A 9,369-nucleotide genomic window follows, 5' to 3' on the forward strand; every position below is an offset into this window, starting at 1 on the left:
TTGTCCACTAAATTGACATTTTTAAGAACTTCACTATTAGTCAGGAAAAATCTGGGTATTTAAAAGGCAAGAGCCAAGTGGATGGTTGTCCTTCAGGGTCTGTCCATGGTGCTGAAAACCTTATGTTCATTTAGCTCAGGGGTAGGCAACCTTGGCTCTTTTATGACTCATGGACTTCAACTCCCAGAATTCCTGAGCCAACATGGGGGAACTATGGTCCCCTTTATGACTGGTGGACTTCAGCTCCCAGAATTCCTGAGCCAGCATGGGGGAACTATGGCCCCTTCATGACTCATGGACTTCCACTCCCAGAATTCCTGAGCCAGCCATGCTGAGGGGAAAGGGAGAGTTTCCAAGCTGAGTCATGCTGGCTTAGGAATTCTGGGAGTTGAAGTCCACGAGTCCTAAAAGAGCCAAGGTTGCCTATCCCTGAGTTAGCTGCTTCTTTTAAACTGCACGACTTAGTGACTGAACAACAGGTAGTTCCTAACTTACGACCACAGCTGAGTCCAACATTTCCTATTTGTAAGGAAGACCCAGTTAAGTGAGTTTGGCCCCATTTTACGACCTTTCTTGCCACAGTTGTTAAGGGAATCAGCGCAGTTAAGTTAGTAACATGTTAAGTGAATTAAAAATGCATTTCTCTGTTGACTTTGCTTGTCAGAAGGTTGCAAAAAGTCATCACCTTCCAGTTGCCAGGTGCCCCAGTTTCGATCGCAGGACCACAGGGATGCTGCAACGGTTGTAAGGGTGAAAAACTGTCATAAGTCAATTTTTCAATGCTGTTGTAACTCCAAATGGTCACTAAGTAAATGGCTGTAAACAGACAACTACCTGTAAGAGCATATGCTAATTAGAAAGTGCCATTGCTTGCATTTTGCCCTCCAGAGTCATAGAAAACATTTGTACTCTTCAGGAACATTAATATAGACTATATTAATTAGGACTAAGGATCATTTCCAAGAATCATCAGTATCTGTCTGCTTCAAGATTTACGGAATAAAAGTTGGAAAGAGCCTTGCGGTGTTTCTGTTCCAGCTCACTGCTATACTTTTCTGGACAAATGGCTGACGAATCTCTTCTTAACATACTCCAATGACAGAGTACCCACAACTTCTGGAGGCGTTCCACTGATTGATTGTTCTAGTTGTGAAGAAATTTCTCCTTAGTTCTGGGTTGGCTCCCTCTTCCACCCATTGCTTCTTGTCTTGCCCTCAAATGCTTTAGAAAACAGGTTGACCCCCCCCTCCTCTTCCTTATTGCAGCCCCTCAAACATTGGAAGATGGCTACCCTTTCAATTTGCCCAGTCAGATGCCTGTGAGACGCCCAGCAATTGAACACGCATTCTTCCTCTCTGTTGACCTTAATTTCTTATATCACAACCTTCCTCCTTTAATTTAATTGATCTCTTGATGCTTTTACTTCTAGTTCCCTTTCCTTTTCCCCAAGCTAGATTGGATGTTGTTTGAAGAGTGGAAGACTTTGTCCTTTTCACGTGTTATTGAGGCATTTCATTAAAGGATGGCAGGGTTTAAGATTCCGTTTATTGTATTTTGTGTCTTTGAAATAGTCCAGGAAGAGACGGGTTCTTCTAAGGCAGCTGCCACTCACCCATACCAAAGAGCTGAGGATTTAATTCTGTGACTTGGATTTGACAAGTGACAAGTAAAATCACATTTATTGCATCCAGCAGGACAGCAGCTAGTTATCATCTCTGGTGCTGGGAAAATATTTTCCTTTATCTCCTTTTCTCCCAAATGCTGCAGACCCTAGAATTTCTAGATCCATTTTTTATTATTCAGATGTTTGCTTTCCGCTATGGAAATAACCTTGTAGCCGACATTTGATTCTGGTTTTGAGAATCAAAACCTTTCAAATGCTAACTCTTTTCTACATCAATTACATTCATTCATGCTACTTATAAAATTACTTGTTTAATTCAGCCATTGAGGTCCTGTAATTGTTGCTTTCAAACAACACAACGTGTTGAAGTCCACGAGTCATAAAAGAGCTAAGGTTGCCTACCCCTGGCCTATACTGAGTTAGCAATACTGCATTCTAACCACGGCTTCTGGTTTTACAAACTTTAACCTTAGTGAAAGTGGCCAGTCTGGACACTGATCATACCGGACAGTTGATGGGGTCCTTGCTGGTCATCCCTATACGTTGCCTAGCCTAAATTATTTCACGATATCAAATGCTGCCGGCCCTGAAGCTGTGTAATGTGGCCAAGCCATCCTATCCTGTACTATACCTGCATACCTGAACAGTTATTTTGTACCTGGCTTCAGGTGGCGGATTTCAATGTTGCAGTAAATAGCAAAATAGACCCCACAAATCTGAAGCTTGTCTGGATGTGCAAACTTAGTTTGAAGAAGTTTGTGTTGGGGGTGCATGTGTGTGTGTGTGTGTGTGTGTGTGAGAGAGAGAGAGAGAGAGAGAGAGGTTTTCCTGTGTGCACGCACATATGGCATATGATAAGAGATGGCATTTAGGAAAAGCTGTATTTAGAAAGCAGGTTTTTGTTTAATAAAAAAGGGATCAATCAAATCGATTAGCATTGCAGCAGGCTGAGGTCCTTCCTCATAAATTGTCATTTGTGTGTGCATGAAAATATTAAGCAGCTGTTTGCAGAATCGCTTTCATTCCAGGAGGAACAGAGAGGGGGAAAAAAGATAATTATTAACGGCTCCCTGTCCAATTTGCGATGTCAATCTTGCAGAAATGGGGAGGGGGTGGGGGAAGATGGTCTTGGTTTTGACGGTCAATTTGGTGATACCAAGTTCTCCTGCATTGTTAGAAGTACGCCATCTAAATTTGGAGGGGACCTCTGGCAAGATAGGCAAAAAAATTTTCAGTTTTTCATACATTTTCTTCCCCAAGAGCAGGGGTGGTCAACCTTGGCTCTTTTATGACTCGTGGACTTCAACTCCCAGAATTCCTGAGCCAGCTGGCTCAGGAATTCTGGGAATTGAAGTCCATGAGTCATAAAAGAGCCAAGGTTGACTACCCCTTCCCAAGAGGTTTTTTTTTTCTTAATCTTCTAAGGTCCAGGGAGGGGGAAGGATTGCTTTCCAAATTCTCTTGGCGGTGCGTTGTGACCGGTCATCTTTTTCAAAGTAGTGAAGGTGGCTAAATCTGGAACGGTGACATCCTGCCACACTTCGTTTGATCATTAGATGAACTATGTGCGCAGAATTACCAAGTTGGAAGGGACCTTGGAGGTCTTCTAGCCCAACCCCCTGCTCAAGCAGGAGGCCTTAGACCAGGGGTCTTCAAAGTTGGCCCTTTTATGACTTGTGAACTCCAACTCCCAGAATTTCTCATTCCTTCCGCATGCTGGCTGAGGAATTCTGGGCGTTGAAGTCCACAAGTCATAAAAGGGCCAACTTTGAAGACCCCTGTCTTATATGATCCCGGTCAAATGGCTGTCCAGTCTCTTCTTGAAAACCTCCAGTGATGGAGCGCCCACTACTTCTGGAGGTGAGGCATTCCGTTGCTTAATTGTTCTCACTGTCAATTATGAGAAAGACAGTTTTTGCCCCAGTCCTCTTTCAAGACAAGAGTTAATTTTAGTCTTTGTCCAGAGCAATGTTAATCAGACATCGTTTACGTTCTCTGCATAGAAACCTTTTCCCTGCAGATTTAGGATAACTGGTCCCTGCTCTTATCTTTGAATAAATGAAGGAACGCTGTGCACCACCGCCAACCAGCTCAAAGGCTGAGACATTAATAAGGCGACTCTTTCAGTTGATTTATCATCTAGTAAAATTATGCTGGTTTGTAAAGGGACGCCCCTTGTGAAAAGTCAGGAAGGGGGAGCCTCATTTATTTTCTCTGTGGCTTCAGTTGGACCTAGACCCACCTTGAGTTTTCAGAAATGACAGTTGGCAAAGAAGAAGAAAAAAAAGATGCTAATTACGGTACCTCGAGGGAGGAAAAGATGAAAACTGGAAGAAATAATTAGGCCCACAATATTTCCACCAGGGCAGGTAAAAATCAAATAGAGGGCATTTTAGCCATGCAACACGAGGATGAAGCTCTTGGATGATAGAGAGGGGGGAGGAAGAACAGAAAAATAAACACCTCCAAGAAAGAAGATCCTCTTCATACTTGAGGAACAGAGAAAGAAAATAATTTCAGGAGGGAGACAAAGTTAAGTGGAACTGTTTACCTCCAGAAGCTGTGGGTGCTTCACCCACTGGAGATTGTCAAGACGCGACTGGGCAGCTCTTTATCCAGAATGATGTAGGGTCCCCTGCTCAACCCTGGAGGTTTTTAAGAAGAGACTGGACAGTCACTTGTCTGAAATTGTACAGGTTTTCCCGTTTGAGCATTCCTGTAAAATGAAATCACATTTTTCTTCTTTGAAAATGTTTCGCTTTTCATTCAAGAAGCTTTTTTTAGTTCAGTTCTTCAGAACTGAAGAAGCTTCTTGGATGAGAAATGAAACATTTTCAAAGAAAAAAAAAAGCCAAGAAAATCCAGTTGCCTTTTAGAAAAACACCTTTGGGACAGCCACGAGCTGCACGATGGAGGATCTCCGTAGATAAAATCGTATTTAGTTTTTCTCTAATTTGCATCATGTATCAAGGTATAAAGGGAGTTCTGAGTGGACCATGGCTGGAGGTTGGACTAGAAGACCTCTAAGGTCCCTTCCAATCTTATTGTTCTATATTCTATGTTCTACATGAGATAGATTCTACCATATGGGACACCTATATGGCTAATTGCTGTCTTATTCAGAGAAAAGCAGGTACAAGAACTCTACATGCATCTGACTTTTCCAGCATTAGCCATTGGCCTGGCTTTTTCCTCACCCCACACCAGCTCTCAACCGAGGTCTCCTCTGCCCAGCAGTTAAGCTGCCATTTACTGGGGTTGTATAGGTAGATGCCTTGCAATATTAGCTGTTTATTTCATTGACATTGTGCAGAAGACTCTGTAGGGAGTTCCTCTAGATGGCAAGACCTCGGTGTAATATACAAGCTCTGATTCGGATATTTCCCTTGATAACCACGCTCAACCTTATTGGGGTCGGATGTCAGGCAGGGTGGAGTAGCTGCTCTAATGTTCTCTGTCACCAGCAATAAGTACAAAGGGCTTGCTCAGAAAGCTTGTACAACTTTTAAGGTGATTTGGATTGCCCGAGTGAACTTCTAAAGCTGCTTGGGGAAGGGATGCGTGCAGTTGTGTTGGTTTATGTTTTATTATCTCTAAAGGGTTAAGTCGTGCTGATTAATTTAGGAAATGGGCAATCTTGGTGTTAAGCAAGATTCAGGTGTCGCTTGGTAGAAGTAAGGAGACGGAGTTCTGATGTCTCTTTGTAAGCCAATAAGGGGAAGCTAGCACACCACAGGTGAAGTATATGTCTTTCGTGGAACACAGCAGATAAGGTCTCAGGTTTAATTTACAGGTTTGTGACTTCTTATGGAATTTTCCACAGTCTCGAAGGCCTGAAATTCAGTTCTGTCACCTCAACATATGTCCCTTTTTGTTGCTATTAGTTGCGAAGTCGTGTCCAACCCATCGCGACCCCATGGACAACGTTCCTCCAGGCCTTCCTGTCTTCTACCATCTTCTGGAGTCCATTGAAGCTCACACCTACTGCTTCAGTGACCCCATCCAGCCACCTTGTTCTCTGTCGTCCCCTTCTTCTATTGCCCTTAATCTTTCCCAGCATTAGGCTCCAGTGAGTCCTTCCTTCTCATTAGGTGGCCAAAGTACTTGAGTTTCAACTTCAGGATCTGGCCTTCTAAAGAGCAGTCAGGGTTGATCTCCTCTAGGACTGACCTGTTTGATCGCCTTGCAGTCCAGGGGACTTGCAGGAATCTTCTCCAGCACCATAGTTCAATGGCCTCAATTCTTTGGTGCTCAGCCTTTCTTATGGTCATCAAACCAATCATCAAACTTATCTGAAGTTCAGCCAAGGTAGTTTACATGGTACCATCTGCCATGGCATTCCTGTAAAATGAAATCACATTTTTCTTCTTTGAAAATGTTTCGCTTTTCATTCAAGAAGCTTTTTTTAGTTCAATTCTTCAGAACTGAAGAAGCTTCTTGGATGAGAAATGAAACATTTTCAAAGAAAAAAAAAGCCAAGAAAATCCAATTGCCTTTTAGAAAAACACCTTTGGGACAACCGCGAGCTGAACGATGGAGAATCTCCATAGATAAAATCGTATTTAGTTTTTCTCTAATTTGCATCATGTATCAAGGTATAAAGGGAGTTCTGGGTGGACCATTGCTGGAGGTTTTCAAGAAAATATTGGAACAATCCGTTCTCCAGAATGATACAAGGTCTGCTACCTTGAACAAAGGGTTGGACTAGAAGACCTCCAAGGTCTCTTCCAAACCTATGATTCTGTGATCTTCTATGATCTCCAAATTAAGAGCATTATATTTGTTGCAAAGTCCCAAAGGCACTTTTTCAAAAGGCAACTGGACTTCCTTTGTTTTTCCTTGAAGATGTCCAATTGCCTTTTGAAAAAGCATTTGTTGCAAAGGGTTGCCCCCTTCCCAGACCCTGCGCTCTTTCTGAACTATCTCCTACGTAAAATAAGCATTTTGGCTTGTCATTTTGTCTACATTTTGCATATAGAACAAAGCAGTACCCATCTCTCTAATTCCTTGTAGCAAAGTGTGCATTAACATTTACAGATTGGAAAATGGGAGCAAAGGATGAACTATGCAGCTAAACAATAAAACCTTGAGAACTTTTCAGTCCAGCATCTGTCCAACATCTCCAAATTGTAAGGGTTTCAAATAAATTTGCTGACTTCGGCCTCATTTGCAGACTTCTGTTGCAGACTGTTTCGTTCTGTACCGCTCTGATTTCAATATATCAAACATTTCACATGATAAACTATGGGTACGACAAGCACGCTTCTTTCCCAAATGCTGCTAGGTTTATGTGTCAGAGCAGTGGCATTTATTGCCTCTCAATTAAGTGATTATAATAGGTCTGAGTAGGATGTTTTATGAAGTTGGAAATCCTTTTAATCACAGTTAATTACACCCTGTTCTCTGCAGCTCCTTTGCTGGTTCAGGTAAAACTCTATAGAATACTGAGTTAATGGCTTAAAGTAAAACATGGCTGAATTCCCTACCTACAGAGCACACAAGCACACATTGGAAGAAAATCCTCTGGATACTAATTTATAATTCTGATCCAAAGGAATGTCTTGTTTTTAATGCAGAGACCAATTGCTACTTTTATGAAAAGCGATAAGCAAAAGATAATGAACTTTGACAAACTTCTACCCATTGCTTCTCGCCCTGCCCTCATGTGCTTTGGAGAATAGGTCAACCCTTCTTCTCTTCTCTGTGACAGCCCTCAAGTGCTGGAAGACAGCTCTCATGTCCCCCCTAATTCTTCTCTTTGTTCATTTATTATGTAGATGATCCTAGCCAATGGTAAGATAAGTTTTCATCACAAAGATGGTGGACCCGCCAATCTATTGAATGGAGAAATGCTGCTTCAAAATCCACCCTTATGTTTGAAGTTCCATGATTCTTACATAAACTCGTCTTTTCTTTGCTCTCCGATTCATCTTACCGACTTCCCACAGGAATTGGGCTATGTCATCATATCTTTCAGCCTTCTAATATATCATACTAAGCTCTAAGCCAATTAGGAATGACTACTTACCATGCTGAATCACAGGAAGGAAAAAGGATAATGTGTCCTTCACATAATGAATCCCCCAGCCCACCTCAGTTTATTTCTGCAAGATAGATAGATGGATAGAGAAATTTTGGCTTCACTCTTTTATTTTCGCTGCCTCCAATTAGAGTATAGCTAGTTTCAAGGCACATCCATTTTCCCCCCTTCCTTTCGACTCTTGAAGAGAGACTGAAATGTCTGACCTGATATTAATATACTTGGTGCTTACTTAGCATCTCTCGTCTTTTGACATCCGGCGCCTTTGTGAAGGTGCGTAATGTTCTCGTGCTTTGATGGGTTGAGAAAATGAGGTGTGGGGAAGAAGGCTGAACCGGAGGCTGGAGAGCAGGGCTCTTAGCTGAAAGCATAGGAAAGGCTGCGTGCATTATAGGTAGATCTCGACTTACGACCATAACTGAGCCCAAAATAGCTGTTATTTAACTGAGACATTAGTTGAGTGAGATTTGGCCCATTTTATGACCTTTCTCGCCACAATTATTGATTGAATCGCTGCAGTTGTTCAGTTGCTAACCCTGTTGTTAAGTGAATCCGGCTTCCCCATTGACTTTGCTTGTCAGAAGTTTGTAAAAGGAGATCACGTGACCCCAGGACACGGCAATCGTCATAAACATTATTATTATTGGATACTGAGCTTGTCTTCTGGGGTGTTGGCTACTCCTGTCAGTTTAGTGTCATCTGCAAATTTGATGAGTTCCCCTTCAATTCCCTCGTCTAAATCATTGATGAAGATGTTGAAGAGTCCTGGGCCTAAGACGGAGTCTTGTGGCACCCCGCTGCTTACTTCTCTCCATGTGGATGTAGTACCATTGAGGACTACTCGCTGATTAACAGCTACTGTTTTTTTTCTGAACCCAGATATTTTAATTGCTGTAATATTGGTAGGAAAATCCTGTACTGTGATTTATAATGGCCCACTATTTAAAATCTCTAATGACAGCTACATTTTCAAGCATATTCCTTATTTTATATTCCTTAACTTAATCCAGCTGGAGTTCCATAAATCAAATCTCAGCACAAGAAGGTTAATAAGTTTACACAGCGTAATTAAAAGCCATCTTAGATGACAAGGATTTTATGTATCAGCTTTCGAGGTCACCCACTAATTATTTCCAGTGCCCAAATAATAAAGTATGCCACTGGGTTTTCTTTGAAAGTGTGACAAATTGGGAATAAAATGAAATTTTGGAAAGTGTTTTTGAATGTTTGCCGTGTTTTGGGGGTGAGAATTCAGTGGCATTGATCAAAAGAGGGCAGTGGGGTGTAGATAGAGAATGATGGATTTATCCCACTTTGTTCCTCCCTCTGTGTTTTCTTTGGCTAAGAGATTCCTAATCGGGGATCAGCTCCTTCTGTCTTTCCTTCCATTCACACATGCAAGGCGCACAAGCTTTTGGGCCCTCTTCCCAATAGGATGAGTAGGCTAGGTGCTACACTTTGCCTTTCCTTTACAATGTATTTCCTGGAGGGGTCTATGACAATTCGCTACAACTAACTCACCACGGCCAACTCACTGTGTTCAACTCTTGTCCTGCTTTCAGGTGCTTTGGAGAATAGCTTTTTGTGGCAGCCCCTCAAATACAGGAACAGTGTTATCATGTCACTCCTAGTCTTTCTTTTCACTAGACTGGACATACCCAATTCCTGCAACTGTTCTTCATATATTTTATCCTCCAGCCCACTA

The sequence above is a fragment of the Crotalus tigris genome, unplaced genomic scaffold, assembly GCF_016545835.1.
Source record: "Crotalus tigris isolate CLP2741 ecotype Arizona unplaced genomic scaffold, ASM1654583v1 scf7180000019364.2947544272:3078424, whole genome shotgun sequence".
Taxonomy (NCBI): Eukaryota; Metazoa; Chordata; class Lepidosauria; order Squamata; family Viperidae; genus Crotalus; species Crotalus tigris.